Source organism: Felis catus, chromosome C2, assembly GCF_018350175.1.
Source record: "Felis catus isolate Fca126 chromosome C2, F.catus_Fca126_mat1.0, whole genome shotgun sequence".
Lineage (NCBI taxonomy): Eukaryota > Metazoa > Chordata > Mammalia > Carnivora > Felidae > Felis > Felis catus.
The window spans coordinates 135,791,623-135,814,297 of NC_058376.1; the positions used below are offsets into that span (position 1 = coordinate 135,791,623).

At 38.4% G+C, this 22,675-nt stretch overlaps 1 long non-coding RNA gene across 1 annotated transcript; it reads right to left on the reverse strand.

Annotated features, from left to right (window-relative positions):
* Nucleotides 1-998: 998 nt before the first annotated feature.
* On the reverse strand, nucleotides 999-21,870 carry LOC109491527. The gene is made up of 5 exons (XR_002735731.2): nucleotides 21,735-21,870; nucleotides 14,959-15,021; nucleotides 13,242-13,333; nucleotides 3,910-4,300; nucleotides 999-3,295 (listed from the first exon to the last, which is right to left on the reverse strand). It is a non-coding gene; the product is annotated as an uncharacterized LOC109491527 (long non-coding RNA).
* Between the last annotated feature and the right edge of the window lie 805 nt (nucleotides 21,871-22,675).

Here is a 22,675-nt window from a genome sequence, read left to right on the forward strand (position 1 = left end):
GACCTTAATAGTAAATATAACAATAATATTGTTAAATACATATATTACTATATTTAAGCTCAACAGATTGCTGAATTTCATGTGTATTTACTCATTTGTTTTTGTAATAACCCTATGAGGTAGGAATTATTGTTCCAACTTACACTGTGTTTTGCGGAGACTGTATTTTCTGAAAATTATCCATACTACTTTCATCCCAAATTTTCTCCTAAAATGAAAAAGAATGCTCCCACGACTGATGCCCAGGGACTTCAGCCTATAAACATAGCTCCCCGAGAATCTTAAATAGTTGATTGGAGGACATTCCATTGTCCGTTGCCTGGTTCCTTCTATGTCTTTCCAGCCTTCATCTTAATCAGTGACAAACCCATGCATCTGAATTCAATCCCTTTTAATTCTGTTCCCTTGTCCTTCATTCCAGGGAACCCGCTTTATTCCTGTATTGAGACTACAGATAAATGATTAAACAGATCTCCAGATATATGTAACAAAGGCAATGGTTCAGAGTGGCAGGGAAGGGATGCTAATTTTAACAAATAGTGATGGATTAATTGTTTATCCATACGGAGAAAACATAACATATTGATTCCTACCTCACATTGCACACAAAAATTAAATCTAAATGGATTGCTAATCTATATATGAAAAGTAAAACATAAAACTTTAAGAAGAAACATAGGATAATGTATTTGTGGCTTTGGGGTATACAGAAATTTTTTGAACAGCGTGCAAAAAGCTCTAACCGTAAAATTTTTTAAAAATAATAAATCACATAAAATTAAGAAATTCCATTTGTCAAAAACGGACCATGAGAAATCAAAAAGCAAAATCTTGACTAAAAGAATATGTTTGGAATGCACACATTCAACAAATAATGTTTATCTTGAACACATAAATATTTCCTATAAATTAACAACAAAATCACAGATAACCTATAGAAAAATGTGCAAAATACTTGAAAAAGCACATTTTAAAGAAGATAGCCAAATGCCCAAAGAAACATTTTAAAGAAGTAATTTATTTCAGTAGCTATAAGTGAAATGCAAATAAAACCACAATGAGATGGTATATACACCTACTAGAATTGATAAAATGTAAAAAGCAGACACCATCAAGTTTTGATCTGGCTGTGGACTGATTGTAACTCCCATGCACACAGTTCATGGAAACGTAAATTAGCATAAGCACTTTGGATCTGGAAGTATTCATTAAGTTTAATACACGAATACTTTATGACCCAGAATTTCCATTCCTATATATATAAATAGATGCACGCTTACAAAAGATACATACTAGAATGTTCATGGTAGTAATTTTTAATAGCCTAAAATACAAAACTACCAAATGCTCATCAAAAGTTAGAAGGAAGGGGCCGGCTAGGTGGTTCATTCCGTTGAGTATCTGCCCTACATCGGGCTCAGGTTCCGCACTGACAGTGCGGCGCCTGCTTGGGATTCTCTCTCCTCTCCCTCTCTCTCTGTCCCTCCCCCTGCTCTTTACAAAAAAAGTTAGATGGAAGAATAAGTTGTAGTAATCACACACAGAGTAATACTATACACCCACACACCTTTGAGAATAAACCATCTGCAAATCTCAGAAACGTAATATGAAAGAAAGAAACCAGACACACAATACATATAGTATATGAGTTCTTATATATAAAGCACTTCTATAGGCAGAACTGGTCTACTAACTAGAAATCAGGATAGTGATTCCTTGGTGAAGGGATGGTGTAGTGTCTGGAAGGAGGGAGGGCCTTCTGGGGTGTTGGTTATAGACGTATTAAGTTTGTAAAAATTTATCAAAATGTACAATGTTGAAATGTGAACCTTTATATATGCATATTATACTTGATAAAATAAAGTCCCAACTCATGATGACATTACAGCCCATCCAGGTGGGGACTTGCTTCCTGAGACAGAAAACTAAAACTCAGGAGGGAGGAGTAGCTGTTCAGGAATTTTGATAGAAGTGGATTTATTGTAACAGGTGGATTTTCTGTGAAGCAAAGGACACTTCAAACTTCAGGGCTCCTCCCAGCCCTGGACCACACCAATGCAAGTCACGCTACTTTGCAGTTGGTTGTGGCACAGAAACGTGTATTTCAGGCTTCCTCGTGGCGAAGGTGATGCAGACACCTCTGAAGAGCCTCAGCGGAGGAAATCGTTTGGAGGAGAAAAGACTCGTTTCCTCTTATGAATGGATTCCTTATTTCCTTTGAGAAGACCTCCACACAGTTATATGAACACATCAGACAACTCTGAAGGTTTAGGAAAAAACTAAAGCAAATTAAATGTGAGGGAAAGAATTGAAAACTATGAGCTAGCTAACTGTTGTATTCCCCATGAGGGAAAGTTACCTAGGAAGTAAAACCCTTCACAGAGAATATGTTTGCAGGTGTCCCCCCGTGTTGCAAGTCTTGTTCCCTTCATTCTGGCTTGCTTTCTTTTCAGAGTAATGTTAACTGACCGTCAGATATGAAAATCTTGATCCATCTTTGGGAAATCTCCTCCCTTGCCTATTGTTTGTTAGAGTTATCCCAGCCTTCGTCTGTCTCCTTCCCCCTAGGGTTCATTGTCTCAATTGTGAGTTATTCGACCTGGAGTACTGCCCTGGAGACTCTTAAAGAACAGTTCAGGTTGACTTTGGTGTCCTTTTTTTAAAAATTTTTATTTTAGAGAGAGAGGGAGCACAGGCAGGGGAAAGGGGCAGAGGGATAGAGAGGAGAGAGAGAGAGAGAGAGGGGAGAGAGAATCTTAAACAGGCTCCACACTCAGTGCATACCCCAATGCTAGGCCCAATCCCACTACCCTGGGATCATGACCTGAGCTAAAATCAAGAGTCAGACGCTCAACCAACTGAGCCACCCAGGAGCCCCTTGACTTTTGTGTTCTAAGCTTCCCCAGCACAACTTAGACTGGACATAGCCCCACCAAGCTCAGCCATTTTCCTGGTCTCCCACCTACTGTGAATCATAGCTATTTCTTTATTTTTTTCCCCCAGTCTTCAGTGGTCAACTGATCACATAAACACATTTGCACACATGATGAAAGCAAAGATTAATTCTCAAATATCCATAATCAAAAAAGCTTAAGCTTAGAAAGGAGAAGATGATGTTCTCACCACTCCATCACCTTCAAGGGTATTCCAGGCTACAGTGAAATCTGCACTTCTGTGGAGGTGTGGAGCACTGTCAGTTTCTGGATTTCATCTCCTCCTGCAGCTGTCAAACTGCAGTCTGCAAGGCCTACTGGAAACAAAGCTGCCCGTTACTGAGTGAGGTGTTCCACTGGACCTGTAAGGACAAAGCTGAAATCTCAAAAAAAATGCTTTGTAGGGGCAGGGATAACTTCAGACATGACACCAAGCTCTGTTTTCCCTTGCTTAGTGTGAGCGTGTATGTGTGTGTGTGTGTGTGTGTGTGTGTGTGAGAGAGAGAGAGAGAGAGAGAGAGAGAGATTGTTGATGGCAAGCAAGGGTGACATCGTCATAGAATTGATTACATTCTTATTGCTCCCTTGGCCTAGAACAGTGAATCTCAATATATGGCCCCAGACAAGAGAATTGGCATGACCTGGAAACTTGTTAGACGTTAAAATTATCAGGTCCCACTGCCAAACTTCTCAATCCAAAACTCTGGAAGTGGGGCCCAGTAATCTAGAACCTCCACCCCACTTCCTTCTAGCTCTCTGCCTGGCCAGCATGGCCCCATATATCAGACCTCTTTGTGGCCCCTTCCCCAAACCCAAAACCCTGTTTGCTGAGCAGAACAGAAGTGCCCTGAATTCCCCTGTCCTCTGTGCTTTCAGGGCAATTTGGACATATGTACAACTCTCCATTATAGCACATATCACATTTTCTAAAATAGCAGTTTTCCACCCACTTCCACCCACTTCTATTTCAACTTACTTCTATCTTATGATGCCAGCTGCAGTCAAAGGTGTAACAGAGGAGCATTCTTTCACTGACAATGTTGGCCCAGTAGTCATGCGTGTTGAAGTAAGTCACTGGAGAAAGACAGCATCAGTGACACAGTCCTGAAATTTTCATAGATATCTCTTTCTCCGTTCTCAAACCTCAAGAGAAACACAACCCAATAAAGTCGTTATTAAGAAAAGAAAGAAGTTGATGAGCTGGAGAAGATTAAAAAGCAGATCAGTGATGGGATGAATGCTGAATCCTTGCCCTCTTGCTGGGTTTAGATGTCTCTGCCATTTCTTAATTAAGCAGTCTTTTGCTGTTGCCATTCTGAAGGCTTCAGACATCTGGGCTTCTCATATATTGGGTGGCATATCTTCACCTTTTAAAGGAAACATGTGGTTAGAAGCTTATGAGCCAGATATGGAAGTTTGAGATACACTTGCAAACAGGCTCACCTTGTCTCATTGGGATGACTTCTTGATTATAAATTAGGTGCTTTGGGAGACTACAGAATTCTTTTATAGCTAACTGAGTATAATTAGAAAATTATTGCTCAGGCAAACTATAAACAATTTTTATTTTTGATTTTTTAATCTAATTTGTTGTCAAATTGGTTTCCATACAACACCCAGGGCTCACCCCAACAGGTGCCCTCCTCAATATCCATCACCCACCTTCCCTTCCCTCCCACCTCCCCCATCAACCCTCAGTTTGTCCTCAGTTTTTAAGAGTCTCTTATGTTTTGGCTCCCTCCCTTTCTAACCTCTTTTATTTTCTCCTTCCCCTCCCCCATGGTCTTCTGTTAAGTTTCTCAGGATCCACATAAGTGAAAACATATGGTATCTGTCTTTCTCTGTATGGCTTATTTCACTTAGCATCACACTCTCCAGTTCCATCCACATTGCTGCAAATGGCCAGATTTCATTCTTTCTCATTGCCAAGTAGTATTCCATTGTATATATAAACCACATCTTCTTTATCCATTCGTCAGTTGATGGACATTTAGGCTCTTTCCATAATTTGGCTATTGTTGAAAGTGCTGCTATAAAAACCTTGGGGTACATGTGCCCCTATGCATCAGCACTCCTGTATCCCTTGGGTAAATTCCCAGTAACAGTTTTTAAAAGTAAGTACTAAGGGTGTAAATTCTGGGAGAATTCAGCTCACTTTCCATTCTGCGTTGGTAAATCATAGCCGGATACTTGGAGCCGTATCTGAGATCTCTGCAAATCAATTAATTCTTGTTTTTGTTTTGTATTGGAATCAGCTCCATGAAATGCTTCTCATACAATTGGGCTTTTGTGTGAGAGCCAAGGAGCTAGATTTTCCTTGCAGATAGTGTTTTTGAAAAATTGAGTCAATTGTTTTCATGGCTCTTCTCTCCTGGTACTTTCAAGAAAATGTAATGCTTTCTTATCATTGACTCCCATTGCTTTGAAGTTTATTGATAATGAAAATGAGCAAGAAGTCCTAATTGATAATGGACAATAAGGGAATCAAACTATAAGGTATTCCTAAAATATTTTCATGTATCACATAATTTAGTTATGCTATAGTATACCACTCCAAATGATAGAAATAAGCATTTCTCAATGCTTCTGTTTATATTTTGTAAATGGATAACAAAAGGACATCTTCCCATCATGCTGTTCTAACAGTTAATAATAATGATAATAATAATAAAATAAAAATAATGCATGTCTTTTTTGGATAATTAGAAAATAAAAACATGTAAACATATAAAAAGATACAATCACACACAATCCCATTATGAAGGAAAAATCTCTTATTAATACTACCGTAAAGACTTTTCCAGTCATTTTCTTTTTAATGTTTATTTATTTTGAGAGAGAGAGACAGAGACAGAGCATGAGGGTGGAGTGGGGCAGAGAGAGAGAGAGAGAGAGAGACATAGAATCTGAAGTGGGCTCCAGGCTCTGAGCTGTCAGTAGAGAGGAAACACAGGGCCCGAACTCACAGCCGTGAGATCACGGCCTGAGGGTAAGTCGGAAGCTCAACCCACTGAGCCACCCAGGTGCCCCATTTTCCAGTCATTTCCTATGTGTGTGTTTAATTTTTTTCAAGTTTGGAATCAGTACAGTTTTAAGAATGCTTTATTTAGTTAATATATTATTATCACTTATATCTTTACTTTTAAAAAAAATGTATAAAGTGACCTTATTGTTTTTCCACATCTTTTTACTTCTTTCATAAGAAAATTATAATTGACTATGGGGCGCCTGGGTGGCTCAGTCGGTTAAGCGTCTGACTTCAGCTCAGGTCACGATCTCACAGTCCATGAGTTCGAGCCCCGCGTGGGGCTCTGGGCTGATGGCTCAGAGCCTGGAGCCTGCTTCGGATTCTGTGTCTCCCTCTCTCTCTGCCCCTCCCCTGTTCATGCTCTGTCTCTCTCTCTGTCTCAGAAATAAATAAACATTAAAAAAATTATTTTAATAAAAAAAAGAAAATTATAATTGACTTTAAAATTATTCAAAAATAAAATAATAAAATAAAATAATCCAGAAATGATTTTGATTCAAAAAAATTCCTCAGGTATAGGAGAAGTTCCAGGCCAGTGCTAACCAAGAGAAAATGGGCCATGTATACATTGAAAATTTTCTAATACCGACATCTTAAAAGAAAGTTGAAATTAATTTTAATAGTATATTTTATTTAAACCAGTATTCGCCCAGTCACCATTTTATTTTATTTGTAAACATTTATTTTTTTTTAATTTTATCTTTTTTAAAGTTTATTTATTTTGAGAGAGAGAGAGCAAGCAGGGAAGGATCACAGAGAAAGAGAAAGAATCTCAAGCTGGCTCCACGTTGGCAGCACAGAACTCGACTGGGGACTGGAACCCACAAACTGTGAGATCATGACCTGAGCTGAAACCAAGAGTCAGACGCTTAACGGACTGAGCCGCCCAGGTGCCCCCCGACCAGTCGCCATTTTAAGATGCCGTCAATACAATATATCATTAATGAGTTAGCTCACGTCTTTTTCTTCAGTTTTAAATCTTTGAAATCTGATTGGTATTTTACACACAGCACATCTTAATTCTGATCAGCCGCATATCAAGTGTTCAATAGCCACAGGGGGCTAGTACCTGCCACATGGCGTAGAGTAGCTCTGTATGGTCTCTCATGTTTTACTTGGCTGCAGTAGATCTCAAACAAGCACAACAGTTAAACTAGTATTCAAAGGTATAGGATTTCCTTCACATGGCCCCTCTTGCACCATTTTATTCCTTTCTCATATCTATCACGTTTTCCCACAGGATTCTAAGTTTCAGATAAAAATTCCCAATAGTCTGGAGGTGCCAGCTCCTTAAAGACCCCCACCCAACCCTATCCCTGCTGCTCCCATGCTCATTCCCATCCCCAGAAGTCTAGAGCTCTGGAACTTTGGTCCTGAAATGCCTACTTTAGCCATTTTGTGCCCTTGTTCTAAAGAAATTTCTCCATGGATAAAGAAATTGTGGTTTATATATACAATGGAGTACTACGTGGCAATGAGAAAGAATGAAATATGGCCCTTTGTAGCAACGTGGATGGAACTGGAGAGTGTTATGCTAAGTGAAATAAGCCATACAGAGAAAGACAGATACCACATGGTTTCACTCTTATGTGGATCCTGAGAAACTTAACAGAAACCCATGGGGGAGGGGAAGGAAAAAAAAAAAAGAGGTTAGAGTGGAAGAGAGCGAAAGCATAAGAGACTCTTAAAAACTGAGAACAAACTGAGGGTTGATGGGGGGTGGGAGGGAGGGGAGGGTGGGTGATGGGTATTGAGGAGGGCGCCTTTTGGGATGAGCACTGGGTGTTGTATGGAAACCAATTTGACAATAAACTTCATGTGTTGAAAAAAAAAGAAAGAAAGAAATTTCTCCGTCTCTGGGCTCATTCTCCTGCCTCATTTCTTGGAGGTCATGTTTCTAGGAGTATCTTCTGATCACTCTATTCCTTTGCATTTGCCCACATGGGGGGGGCAGGGGGGGGCTGTGTTCAGCCTGTCTTCAAGCTGGGTTCTGGGAATCGCTGAGTTCCCAAGCAATACAGGGGCATGTAGATAATTTTAAGAGAGCCAATTTCCAAATTCTCAACTTCCATATTCTCATCTAAAATGAACCAGCTTGAGGGGCACCTGGGTGGCTCAGTCGGTTAAGCACCAGGCTCTTGATCTTGGCGCAGGTCCCGATCTCACAGTCTGTGAGACTGAGCCCCTCACCATCCAGCTCTGTGAGGACAGTGTGCAGCCTCTTTAGGATTCTCTCTCTCTCTCTCTCTCTCTCTCTCTCTCTCTCTCAAAACAAACAAACATTTAAAAAATAAATAAAATGAACCAGGCTGAGAATATTTCACAAGTTCTCCTTTTTTGCTTTCCTTTTTACAAGTACCCCTCAGCACACCTTTTCACTAATGCCTCCTATCTCTCTGTTTCTGTACTCAAGTTGGAAAATCCTCTGGTGCACACGACAGAGTCATTTCTAAATGTCCGTGCAGGTGTCAAGAAAGTGAATAACTATAAGGAAAAGGCAGCAAACCTTTTTCAGGGTAGGTGCTTTCTAATTCTCCACCTTTCACAATATATCTCAGTGAATTATCAGCTTACAGATCATTCAAAATAATCCTTGGTGGCAGATCACAAAGTAATTTTTATTGTATAACTTGAAAGAGCTGTCACAGAATTAAAGGGTCATTGCTAGTAACACAGTTCTTTTCATTCTCACCTATTTACTTATGCAAACATGTTTTCTCAGTATTTACCTCAGAAAAAGACATTAAATAGGAATAAAGCTGATACTAAACCTTGGGGTTTTAAAAAAAAAAAAAAGTAGAATCTACCCTACATCCTTATCCATCTCCTTAAGAAATGCAATAAATTTTCCTTTTATGCTCATTATTTATTAACATTTGTAATACATCTATGCCATTTTTATTAGCTATCTATTAATAATAGCTATAAAGATCACTCAATCTGGAACCTTATTGTCATAAGAAATGAAATACTTAAATTTCAATTTATATGCACTGTTTTGTCACAGAGAGTTTTGATAGTATGATCAATTAAAGCCTTTCAAATATAAAAATACATTTTTAAGATAAAATCCTATGAAGGAAATAGAATGGAAGTGAGTTCAAGGAGGTAAAAAGAAATATGTAAAAATTTCTTACTGTTAAAATTTCATTAATACACACACACACACACACATACATATATACACATATATATGATTTATTTTTAAGTGATCTCTATTTCCAACGTGCGGCTCAAACTCACAACCTCAAGATCAGGAGTCCCATACTCTACCAACTGAGCCAGCCAGGCACTCCTAGATCAGTTACATTCAAAAGAGAGGTTTCAAAATCTTGCCATTCACATTGACGTGGATGGAACTGGAGGGTATTATGCTAAGTGAAATAAGCCAGTCAGAGAAAGACAGATATCACATGATTTCATTCATATGTGGAATTTGAGAAACTTAACAGATGATCATGGCGGGAGGGAAGGAATGATAAAAACAGACAGGGAGGCAAGCAATAAGAGATTCTTAAATACAGAGAACAAACTGAGGGTTGATGGGAGTGGAAACGTGGGGGAAATGGGTGATGGGCGTTGAGGAGGGCACTTGTTGGGATGAGCATTGGATGTTATATGGAATTGATGAATCACTGGGTTCTACTCCTGAAGCCACGACTACGCTGTATGTTAACTAAGTTGAGAATAAATTTTTTAAGAATTGGGGAAAAATATTAACGAGAGGTGTCAAAATTTCACTCTGCTAGAAATTACATCTTTAACTTAAATGTATGATGAAATTTCTTTAAATATTAAGTTAAAATGTGCCATGTGACACAGCTTCTTTTAAAACCTTAGTACACAAACCCTTGGACTCCCTAGAATTCCCTCAGCTCCCTGCATCTGGCCCTCAGATGGCTACCAGCCAGAACTTTAAACTTCCTGCACCTCTGAACGTCTGCAACATGGAATGATAATATTATTTTCCTGACCGTGCTGTAAGGTTAAATTGAGATAACCAATCTAAAAGTATTTTGTAGGGGTGCCTAAGTGGCTCAGTCAGTTAAGCGTCCGACTTTGGCTCAGGTCCTGATCTCACGGTTTGTGAGTTCAAGCCCCGCATTGGGCTCTGTGCTGCCAGCTCAGAGCCTGGAGCCTGTTTGGATTCTGTGTCTCCTTCGCTCTCTGCCCTTCCCCCACTTTCTCTCTCTCTCTCTATCGAAAATAAACATTAAAAAAAATTAAAAGTACTTTGCAAACTATGAAGTGCTGAGGAGAAGTTGGCTACTAAGAAGTATTTTCACCCATGAAATTCCTGTAAACAAAAGTCTATCTTGATCATCTACTCTGTGACAGGAACTCCTTCAGGTTTGGCAGATACGACGATGAGATAAAAAGGGGAGGTTTGTGTCGTTATAAACCTTACGTCTTCGTGGGACTGGCAGAATACACAAACAAATGAACAGAACAAGATGACTGGGGCAATAAATGTCAAATGGTTGCTACTGAACTTCCATCTCACGGTTTTTGAAAGAAAAGAGCATTGCCTTCATCACACAGAACATGTCTTTCTGAATGTTCTAGGACAGGCAAAGATACCGTGGTAGGTTATACAGCCTCTTCTCCGCTGTCTCCTTCTGTGTCTACTGTGGTCCAGACACAGTGAGCTCCTCACTGAATCTTAACCACTCCAGGCCTGCTCCTGCCTTGTAGTGTTTGTCCTTTCTCTGGAAGGCTCTTTTCTGACACAGAGAAGTAACGGCACGGAGTGCTCCCCCAACCTCCTTACATTCTTTTCCTCACACTTAATCTTCTCAATAAAGCCTACCCTGACCGTTCTAACCGAAATTGTAAACTGTCTCCTCTCTTCTCCAGCCCCACATTACCCATCTACTTTGCTCTATTTTCCCTCCGCAGGACTTAATACAGTCTAACAAACTATATAATTTACTTATGTATTATTTCCCTCTGCTCCTTCTAGAATGTAAGCCCCCAAAAGGGAAAGGTCTCTGGAATTCTGACTCACAGTCCAATCACTAGCAACAGTTGAATTTAATTGCAATGTTCCCCCATAGGGTGCTAATTGTTTTATTATTGCTATCTCATTTAATCCTAAAAACAACCACATGAGGTACATTCTATTTTTGTTTCATTTGTCTCTTGCTACATATAAGCCACTCCAAAGCTAAGTGCATTGATACACAACAATTTATCATCTCTCACTGTTCAGTGAGCCAGACATTCAGGACTTTCTCAGCTAGATGGTTCTCTTTCCAAACAGGATCACTCACTCATCCTCAGCTTAGCTGGTGGATGGCTGGGCTGGAAGATCCATGAAGGCCCCCCTCAGATTACTGGGGCCTCTGTGCTCCTCCCTGTGACTTGAGTGCCTCTGCCTGATTTCTTCTCATCTTACCAGTGTCGTCTGAATTTCACTATAGCATGTCAGCTGGCCTTCCTGAGCAGAGGCTCCAGACTTCTTAAGGTTTATTACGGGAACTGGCAGAGTCATTTCCTTTACAAGCTCCTGGTAAAAGGAATTCACAAGGCAGCCTATGTTCGAGGGGATGGGAAATAGAATCTATCTCTTAATGGATGGAGCAACCATGGGCACAGAGAGAGAGAAAAATGATGGCATCCCACTTTGGAGACTATCTGCCCCAACTGCTCGTATTTGTCAGACAAGGAAATTGGAGCACAGAGAGATCAGGTTGGCAAATTAATAAATGGCAGAGATGCGACTCAGTTCGAGCTATCACGGACCCCAAAGCCTGCGTCGTTAAGCACTCTGCTTTACAGCCTCTCTTGTGGAGGCTTCCACACTGACGGAGGAGGTCTGGGCCCTTCCAGGACCGATTCTTGGAGCACTAGAAAGCAGGCACACTGCTGGAGACAAAAGCAGTCAGGGCTCCAGGATCCTACCCCTGCTTCCATCAGAAGGGTTCGACGTCAGATTTCTGTACCCACTGAGCTTCTACAAAATTTGATTTGAAGAAGGGATTCCACAGATTTGCAACATTTATTTATTTTTGGGACAGAGAGAGACAGAGCATGAACGGGGGAGGGGCAGAGAGAGAGGGAGACACAGAATCGGAAACAGGCTCCAGGCTCCGAGCCATCAGCCCAGAGCCCGACGCGGGGCTCGAACTCACGGACCGCGAGATCGTGACCTGGCTGAAGTCGGACACTTAACCGACTGCGCCACCCAGGCGCCCCTCCACAGATTTACAACACGAAGTATACAAAACAAGTATCTGATTCAAAAATGAGTTTGTATCTCTCCAAGTTAAGATCTGTCACCTAGTCAAAAAACTGTAAGTTTGTTTTTATGCTGGGTGTTATTATTTTGTACATAAGATAAATTTTAAAGAGATAACTTTGCCATTTCAAATAAGTATTTTGTGTATAAGCTAAGGGTGATTTCTATACAGTGATCTTAAAATATTATTTTAAAAATATACTATTTTTTTGGAAGGTTCCCTTCCAACTCTTTTGAAATGTTAGGGGGAACTGTACGTTTCTTCTGTGCGCTTTGCAAGGATATAATTTGAGAACAATTTGTCCATACATTTGGTGGGCATGTTACATTACAATTTTGTGCAAACTTGGCACAATATTATTATAAATTCTAATAATTCTGATTCTTCATTATACTGCAAATGCTGAGGGAGGGGCAAATGGTGAGCAGTCATGCTTTCAGACCTCATCCAGAGAAATGCTTCTTTTTTGCTTTTATATATTACATTTCCGCACAAGATTTTATTCGAAGAAAGTTTATCAGCTGTGAAAGAAAAATGCAGCTTCAAAGCTGTCTCACTAAATGACCTTGAAGCCATGAAGTTCAGCTACAAAGTCTATGGTTTTCTAGTCTCCAAGTAGTTTATTTGCCAAAATCTATACTAAATATATTCCTGGAGTGGTTAATTTTGTGAAAGTTTTTGGCAATGAGGTCATTCATTGGAAATAGACAATATTAGAAAAAATGAAACACTTCCCTCCATATACTGATGATGATCTGGTATAAATATTTTGCCCTCATTCAAAACCTGTTGAAGGTAGTTAAGATGCCCACAATTTTCTCTAGACAAGTTCTTAACTTTCTGGAAAATTGTACATAAGAAATGCATAGACACTTCATCCAAGAAATTACTAGAGGACAAGAAAAACTGGATTATAACCAAGAGGAATAGAAACTATCCTAGCCTTTCAGTAGCCACAGCTCACACTTAATTCAAAATACATTCCTCTTTCTTGACTAGTTTAACTTTGTTTGCATCCAAACCTTATTTTCAACTTACGATTTTAACGAGCACTTTTTTCTTGGGACAATTTACTTTTGTTCCTAAAGTAGCACCCCAAGAAGCCAGTGGTCACTCGAATTCCTCCTGGACTGGAAAAGAGCACAACAGATATTCATCCAACATAGTGAGTGCTGGAAACCATTAGGCACTGTCAGATCACTAAAGAAAATAGTAAGTTGCTCTAGAGCCATTTTAGCAGGAAGTTCACGCACTTGGATCTAGAAAATACCGAGCATTTTATGTCGTCAAGATAAATCATTTCCCACAGTCCAGAAATGGTCTCTTGACATGTTAGAACGAATGGATACCAAGGTTATAGCACAGAGAAACTTCAGTACTAAGGCAAATCAAATACAGAGCTAGCTGCAAGAAATATAATTTAGAAGCCATGCACACTCTGGGTTCACAAACTTGGAAATGATTGCTAAAATGAACAAAGATGGAACAATGATAAACACATGGAAACTGGTTAGCAGGCCATTATAAGAATCCAAATGGAAAATGGAGATGAACTAAGTTAGTAACAGATGGGATAGAGAGGAAAGGATATATAAAGAGATAAGCTGATGTCAGATGACCAACCATCTTGATTTATGTGGAACTGAGAGGTTTTCTGAGATGTAGGACTTTCAGCTTTATTTATTTATTTTTTAATTTCTTTTAATGTTTATTTATTTTAGACAGAGAGAGAAAAAGAGACAGAGAGTGAGTGGGGAAGAGGCGGAGACGGGAGACACAGAATCCGAGGTAGGCTCCAGGCTCTGAGCTGTCAGCACAGAACCTACTTAGAGCCCACCACAGGGCTCGAACTCATGCACTGAGAGATCATGACCTGAACTGAAGTCGGATGCTTAACCGACTGAGCGATTCGGGTGTCCCAGGCTTTCAGTTTTAAAACCAGAATATTGCTGGGAAAACTGTTCAATTTTTAGGGACTTGAGGACCTTCCCAGATGTGGGGCTTTTAGTGTTGAAACTGAGACAGTCCCAGGCACAGAAGGACAAATTAGTACCTCACTCAACTTTCTTTCATTTTCTTATAATAACCCAGCTTCTTCTTACCTTGACATCCTTGCTGAAACTTTACCCTCCACTGATGACATTGAATCTATCTTTCCAGAACAATCAATTACATCTGGCACACTTCAGACAAGTCTATTTTAAATGTCATGACAACATCTTGAGATGAGTCAGAAAGAGAAAAACATACTATATGGATGAACAATGATAAGCATTACCACTGACTTCTCCCAAAATCAATGCAAACCAGAAGACAATAGCCTGACATTTGGTTGATTAAAAAAAGAAGAAGAAAGAAGTTTCAGACAAACATAAACTGAAAGAATTTATTACTGGCACACCTGCTCTACAAGAAATGCTAAAGGAAATCCTTGAGGCACAGGACAAATTACTGAGGGAAAGGAAGTTCTTCAGGCACAGGACAAATATCCACGAGGGGAAAAAAAGGTGAATCTTTATGATTTTAGGCATAAGCAAATATGAATTCCAGGTAGATTTTTTAAATAACGTAAAACCTACACAATAAAGTGTCTAGAAGATAATACAGAAGACTATGTCCTGACTTCATGGTATGTAATATTTATGTTTGATCGATCAGAATACATTAAAATTAAAAACTTACGTTTCTTAAAATTCATTAAGTGAATGAAAAGGGAAGCCACAGAATGGGAGAAGCAAGCCATAATATACTTAACTGAGAAATTATTCGTATCCATGGTCTGTAGAAACTTCTACTCAGTTAAGGGAAAGATGACAACCTGGTAGAAAATGGACAACAGATTTAAGCAAATACCTTACAAAAAAAGATACACAAATGGCCAAAAATATTTAAAAAGATGTTCAAGTCATTAGTAATCAGTGAAATGCAATTTAAAACCAAATGAGATTCGATCGCAGTGTGTGAAACAAACAAACAAAAAGACTGATAATACCAAGTGTTTACAAGACCATGTAACAATAGAATTCTCATAAACTGCTGGTGGAATTGTAAAAGGCATAACTACTTTGGGAAAATGTCATTTTAATGAGATTAAACATACATCCACTCCATGATGCAATACTTGTAAGGAATATGCCCAAGAGAAATGAGTACATATATCCATAAAAAGACATATGAGAATATACATTATAGATTTAGTAATAATAGCCCAAGACAGGAAACAACATAATGTTTATCAACAGTAAAAAGGGTAAATAACTCATGGTAAGATCATACATTACAATAATATACAACAATGAAATGAATGAAATATGGCTATAGGCAACAGCATAGATGAGTCTCATTATCAAAATTTTAGTGAAAAAGCCAGACGGGAAAGAGTATCTACCATATGATTCCCTTTATATGAAGTTCAACGTCAGGCAAAATTAATCTCTGGTGGTAAAATCCAGACAGAGGTTACGTTTATGAAGGCGAGTAGGGTAGTGACTGGGAGGGGCAAGAGGGGTGCTGCTAATTTCTTGATTCGTGTGGTGATTACCAGCTTATTCACATGGTGATAACTCCTCAGTTTGTGAACTTTCCTGCATGTATGTTGGAATTTAATAATATTTTTAAATAATAAAAATAAAATACAACACAGTAAAGCATATTGAGCTCCAAACTTGAGTAAGATGAATGACCATAAATTTGGCAACCGTTAATTGTCAATTCGATCTGAATTTTTTTCTGGAAACCCACACTTTGTATTGAGTGAGTGACTGTGGCGTGGGTTGTGTTCTCCACCAACAGCCCTGTGGAGCCCGAAGTGTGAGTCAGTTCAGGTGACATTAGCCTTTGAGTGAGCAGTGCCCAGCAGGTGGCTTCCCTTTGCCCTTTTCTAGCAGTTTTCCCTGTTTACTTTCTGCTCTCTTCCTGCTGAGAAGTCTCTGGTATTAACAAATAAATGGGCAGCTGTAGCCTACACAAAGGGATGCCTTAGGTAATCCCTTTGTGATGAATCATCTAATTTTTTATTAATTCTTGTCCTTTTGATTTCAAGAGAAGGCAGAGGGCACTGCCTAGGATCCAACCACTGATGAATACTATTTGTTCTTTACGTGTGCAAAATTGAAGGGATTAATTTTTCTAAAGCAGATAATGATTATAACTATAGCTATGCTCATTTGGGCAGCATCTTACAAAAGATTTTTATATATGTGCTCACATTTGATCTCCATCTTACTCATGTCAAGAAAATGGCACAAGCATGACTATCTCCCTTTTATTCAAGGAGAAACCGAGGTTCAGGCACGTCTTGCAAAAGAAACACTCGATTTTAAATGAGTAGGGAAAGGTGAAGACTTAACATCACTGTCTTGAGTTTAGGGTTCCTCACATGCACATCCTGAGCTATAGATCTAAGGGTAATGAGTTTATTTGGGGGGAGAAGGAAACACTGGAAGGGGAGTGGAGATAGGGAAGAAAAAGCAATCAATAATGCATGTGTTATCAGTTTATTTACCACTCGGCTGTTGGGATGTAATCTTGCTCTGGGAACCAGGGTCATATGTGTACTTTAGAAGTTTCCCACCCAAATTACAAAAGAACTAAGAGCTGGAGTATTTATCTACCAACACTGGAGACATTAACTTCTAGAACTACTGGCTCACGGAGCCTGTGGATAAAGAGGATTTGGGAGAGCAAAAAAGTCCTTAGGAAAGGAGATGTGGATGCTGGCAGTTGGAAATCAGGCCTGAGAAAACTGATGTGCGTGATCATATGGACGGGAAATTAATGGGTCTGCTATGTTTGGTAAATAAGTGTATTTTCTCATCATTTCTAGTCACCTTCCCTGTGTGCATTCCATATCTCTTTCTTCTGGTCAGTGTAAGAGTTCCCTATTACCTTTGGGGCCCAGGGGCCGTGCATATGACTTAAGCTGGTCTAGAGTTATCTACTTTTTCTGAATTCCTAGGGAAGTTTCCGCTTTATCCTGATGGATGAGGAAAAAGAAGACGGTTGTCTCAGCAGCCACTGGGAGTCATCTTGACACTATACAGAGAGCTAACCTGGAGATGAATGGGAACACATTTTAACTAGCTTGTGTCATTTATATGCCCTAAGGAATGCCTCCCTTACATGATTGAAAAAAGTCTAACAGAGATCTTTCAAAAAGGTAACAAAAATTTTATAACTTAAGGAGTATAAAGCAACCGTTCTTAGTTTAATTATGCACGTTTTTTTTTTCTCAATAGTATATAAAATAATAATGATTCTTAAGATGGATAGCGGGTTACCCTATCCACTTCCTAGTGGAAGGTAGGGTGAGGACACAGAAGTCGATTGCTTGGTGATCTTATGAACATCTGGCTCAGAGCTTACCTGAATCAAGCTGAAAAACTGGACTTCATAGTTAAATAATCTCCTTTAGGGTTTAGGCAAGTTTCAGTCTTTTAATTTTTTAACTTATAACAAAAAGATTCTAACTGATATGAAATATATCATCTCTTCTAAATCACTATCCATTGTAAGAATCATAATTATTTTATACACTATTGAGAAAAAGCATGCACAATTAAACTAGAAACTGTTGCTTTACACCCCTTAAGTTATAAAATTTTTGTTAACATTTTCAAAGATCTGTTAGACTTTTATCAATCAAATAAGTTTGGAAGGCATTTATTGGGGCATATAAATGACATACACTAGTTAAAATGTGTTCCCATTTAGTATTCAACTCTTCTGAAATCATCTCGGTCATCATCATTACCCATATGTTCCTACCGGATATCATCCTCGGTGACATAACTTTTTTATATGCCCAATGGTTGTCTCTGTAATGTTTCTCTAAGTCCTACACGTCCATTCTAAAATTTTGGTGCTTACTGTTCCTTGCCTATGATAGACAATACTATAGCGTATATATTAGTAACAAAACCTCACACATCATCTACCATGGATTTCTTCCTTTCTTGGTTCTCAGGAAGCATTTGGTTGCAGCTTTGCAAGAAAATGCAGAATGAGCTTATTCTTCCAATGGAAATATTTGCTTTGCAAATGGCAAATTTATGTACCCATTGCTTTCTTCTGTTGCCTTTCTAGGTACATGATAACTTTCCACCTTTAAGCTGCAGTGAAATTTTTTAAAAACTGCAATGGAATTCAGTATACACAGTATATTTCAATATTGTCTCAGTTGATGTCATAACAAGGAACCAGCTATGACCAAGTGTTGGCCATGCACACAAGCAATGATAACTATGTCATGGTTGTTGAAAGCCATTGTAAGATGCCATAGATTGCATAACACATGGCAATTTCAGAGATATTCCAGAGTAAGCACATAAAAAGATTTGACTCTTAAAATAGAAGAAATATGTTAACACGTACTTAGTAATACAAAATCAAGTCCTATTATTCTAGTCTTCTTTTCAATATGGTTATGCCTTATTTCAATGAAGATGTTTTCTCCTTCCACTTCATTGCTGTAGTTAGAATCCTTTTTAAGTTTTTGTTGTTGATATAGTTCTTTATTTTTTTAATTCTTTGAAACATGAGAAAATGATGGTCCTTAAAATATATTCTAACATCTAGGCATTTTTAAAAAATTTTTGAACAAAATAAGATTTAAATAAATGGAGATAAATATTCAATTTCTGGTTATGAAGAATTAATAGTGTAACAAATTCAATCTCCAGTAAATTAACCTCTGAATTCAGTGAAATCCAAACATAACTTTCTGCAGATCTCAACAAGCTAGTGAAAGAGACATGAAAGAGACAAGACATGAAAGAGACAATGTACAAAAGTAGCCTTTCTTTAAGTGAAAAAATTCTCTAAAAGATACAGCATAATCTGTAAGAATACATTAATGATAACAGTAGAGGTTGGCACTGACAGAAACAAGTAAAATGAATGGCACAGAAAAGAGGGGCGACAGGGGCACCTGGGTGGCTCAGTCGGTTGAGCCTCCAACTTCAGCTCAGGTCACGATCTCACGGTTCGTGAGTTCGAGCCCTGCGTCGGGCTCTGGGCTGATGGCTCACAGCCCGGAGCCTGCTTCCGATCCTGTGTCTCCCTCTCTCTCTGCCCCTCCCCCATTCATGCTCTGTCTCTCTCTGTCTCAAAAATAAATAAACATTTAAAAAAAATTAAAAAAAAAAAAGAAAAGAGGGGCGACAGCACACATTTATGTAGAAATCTGAGATAGGTTAAAAGTAGCATTGCAAACTGGTGAGGGGGAAGGTAAATTCTGTAAACAATGCTGAGGCAAATTAAAACAATCTGGGGACTTACATGATCTGAAATTTAAAAAACATAAATAAAACAATAGAGAAATAATCCCATATTAATATTTGGAGAAAATGAAACTGAATTTCTATTGTCATTGGATGTAATTTATTTTAAAAAGATGTGAAACCTGGAAGAATTTAAGAAGAAAAAAATCAAAAGATTCTACTAGTATTTTTAAAATACATGCCCATGAAAGATTTTATAAACTAAGTTTGGGGTTAAATCATACATTGGGAGAAAATATAGGCAACATATATAACAATGGAATAACTAGTATCCCGAATATATTTAAAATATATAAAGTAGGTGTGCCATACAATAAACAACTCAATTTTATGGAATGAGATTTTAGAATTAAAAATTCATCAAAAATAAAACAAATTATAATATTGTAATACTAAGAACGAAACAGATACATTTGTACTGAGATGATTATCATAATACATTGTTTAATGCAGGTAATAAAATATACAAGTTATAACTCTACTATTGAAAATTTCACATATATGTCATCGTAGCAGTAATTATATTTGGGAAGTAGGAATATAAGTGATTTCATTTTTTATTTTCTTTTGGGAAAGTATTCTCCGAATTTCAACAACAAACATTAACTGCCACCAAAAACAAAAGCTTTGTAAATGTACTATGGATGTTATTTTTTGTTCTTCCAACTTTTATCTGTTTCCCAAATCTACTTTGTGAATATATTTATTTCTCAGGATAAGCTAGGTTATCCTGCAACAAAAAATAAACCCCAAATGTTCAGCAGCTTAACACATTAAAGTACACACCTGATTTCTATTTTTAGCTTCTTGGCTACCCACTAGTCACATGGCACTGCATGTAAGGGAACTGGGAAAAGGGGTGAGATCAGATTTATTCCATAATTGGTCAGTGTCTCCACCACCATCTGTCATTTTGGTCAATAAACATGCCTTTGTTAATATCTTTCCACTCACAGAACACATTCAACCTTTCCCAAACAAGACAACTCAGTGTTAACAGTCAGTCACTTCACCCAGCTCAACGTACAAGCTTATATGCCTGTTTCTCCCTCAGATTTGGTCGTGACTCCTCTCGGGCCAGACATCTCTCAACTAAAAAGAAACTAATCGGCTCCTCCCTCACCCAGTATAACTGGTGGAACAGAGACGAGATAACCTCAGTAAAATCTCTCTCCAGAAAAGGAAAGAATGGAGACAAGCCTGCACTGGTTGACAGCAATTTTGAAATCCTGCTGGCTTCCCTATCCTGGGTGCACCTTTATCAGACTGATTCAACTGTCAAGGAGACATTCCCTTGACCCCTGTTACTCGTGGCTTTCCTTTTTCAGTTGCTTCCGGTCTAGGAAGTTTTGGGATCCTAATGATATGTCTTGAACAGTCACAAATTTTTTGGATCAAACCCTTGATCTCTATAAAAGTAAAACTCTTTTTTTTAAGTTACTTTTTTGAAATTATCTCTGCAATCAACATAGGGCTCAAATTCATGACCCTGATGTCAAGAGTCACATGCTCTACTGACTGACCCAGGCAGGCACCCCATAGTAAGACTCTCTTAAAAATTCGATATACGTACCCATTATTTGTTTGAAGTCACATCAATGTGCCCCAACCATGGCTCTCAGATTTGCTATATTTTCCTGCCTTTTTACCCCTATTTTTCTCTTGTTTGACTTAACGGTGGTACCTTAAGCTGTCATAACAGTAGACATGAAGGTCATACCCTTTCTTGGATCTTCGCCCTGAGTCATTTTAACCAGCTGCTCATTTTAAATTTGTTGAAAAGTGCCTTCTGAAATGCCACCTCTTATGGGTTAGTGTCGAGAACTCGTGACTTTGCCAATCCGATAAGGCACTTAATTTCTGGATTTTCATGATCCCTTTTTATTTCCACTTACATCCAAGCCACTTTTTTTTTTAATTTTTGCTTTTTTCCTAGAAATAACTTGCTAAATGTAAAAACAAATAGCACTACCTCATACTAGAAAGTTTTACCCCGTGTTCTGCCATCTTTCCAGCCTCTGTATACTTTCTTTTCCCCCAAAACGATTAAGCTAGTGCCAGACATTTTGGGGTTTTGTGTTTCCTGTTTTATTTCTATAACAGGCCTCATGTCTGGTACCAATATCTGTACTGGTAAGTACAGCAGTTGAAACTGAAGTCAGAAACAAATCCTGAAACCCCAACGGCTTAACATAGCAAAGATCCGCTTTTCAGAAGTGCATATTCATTCTGTTGTTTATTGGTGACTGACCTGATTAGCAGGTGTCCCTTAAGAACTTCTTCCACTTTTGGGGCGCCTGGGTGGCTCAGTCGGTTGGGCGGCCGACTTCGGCTCAGGTCATGATCTCGCCGTCCATGGGTTCGAGCCCCGCGTCAGGCTCTGTGCTGACAGCTCGGAGCCTGGAGCCTGTTTCGATTCTGTGTCTTCCTCTCTCTGCCCCTCCCCCGTTCATGCTCTGTCTCTCTCTGTCTCAAAAATAAATAAACGTTAAAAAAAGAACTCCTTCCACTTTCAACCTTATGATGAGGATTCCAGTTTACCCCAGAAGGGGAAGAAAGATCTGCAGAATTACATAGGCAGCCAGAATTTATCACATCACATGGCTGTGTTAGGTGAAAGGGAGCTGGCAATGGTGAGGAAGCTTGGGAGTATTTAGTGAGTATGAAATGTCTCTGTCTTATGTATGATAAGTATTGAGCACTATATTGAAAAGTAAAAATCCATTTCTTTCATGTTATTTCTGCCACTCCCAGAAGAGGAAAAAACAACAGAAGTTATTTTTCAGAAATCATAGCAAGGAAAGAGAAAAAGTTAAAAGGATACTTTCCAAACTGATAAAGAATAATCAATACCTTATATTCAGAGAAATATATTCATGTTTTATTTGTATGGCTAAAACATTAAGCATAATTTATAACTGTATAAGGCATATATTTACACACCTTTACCTTATAAAATTTTAGTAACATTAATACCATAAACACTTACATTTGCAAATATGAACAAGATTAATGTTTAAAATTATGTTTTAAAATTTTAATCCTTTTTTTTCACAAAATACTTGTAAATTATGAAACTATAAAGCAGAAAACTGTAAGGAAATAAAATAAGAATCATAATCCTGCTTCCCACTAACAACCATGGTTAGCATTTACATTTTTTTGTTAAAATTCACTTTCATGGTTTATATA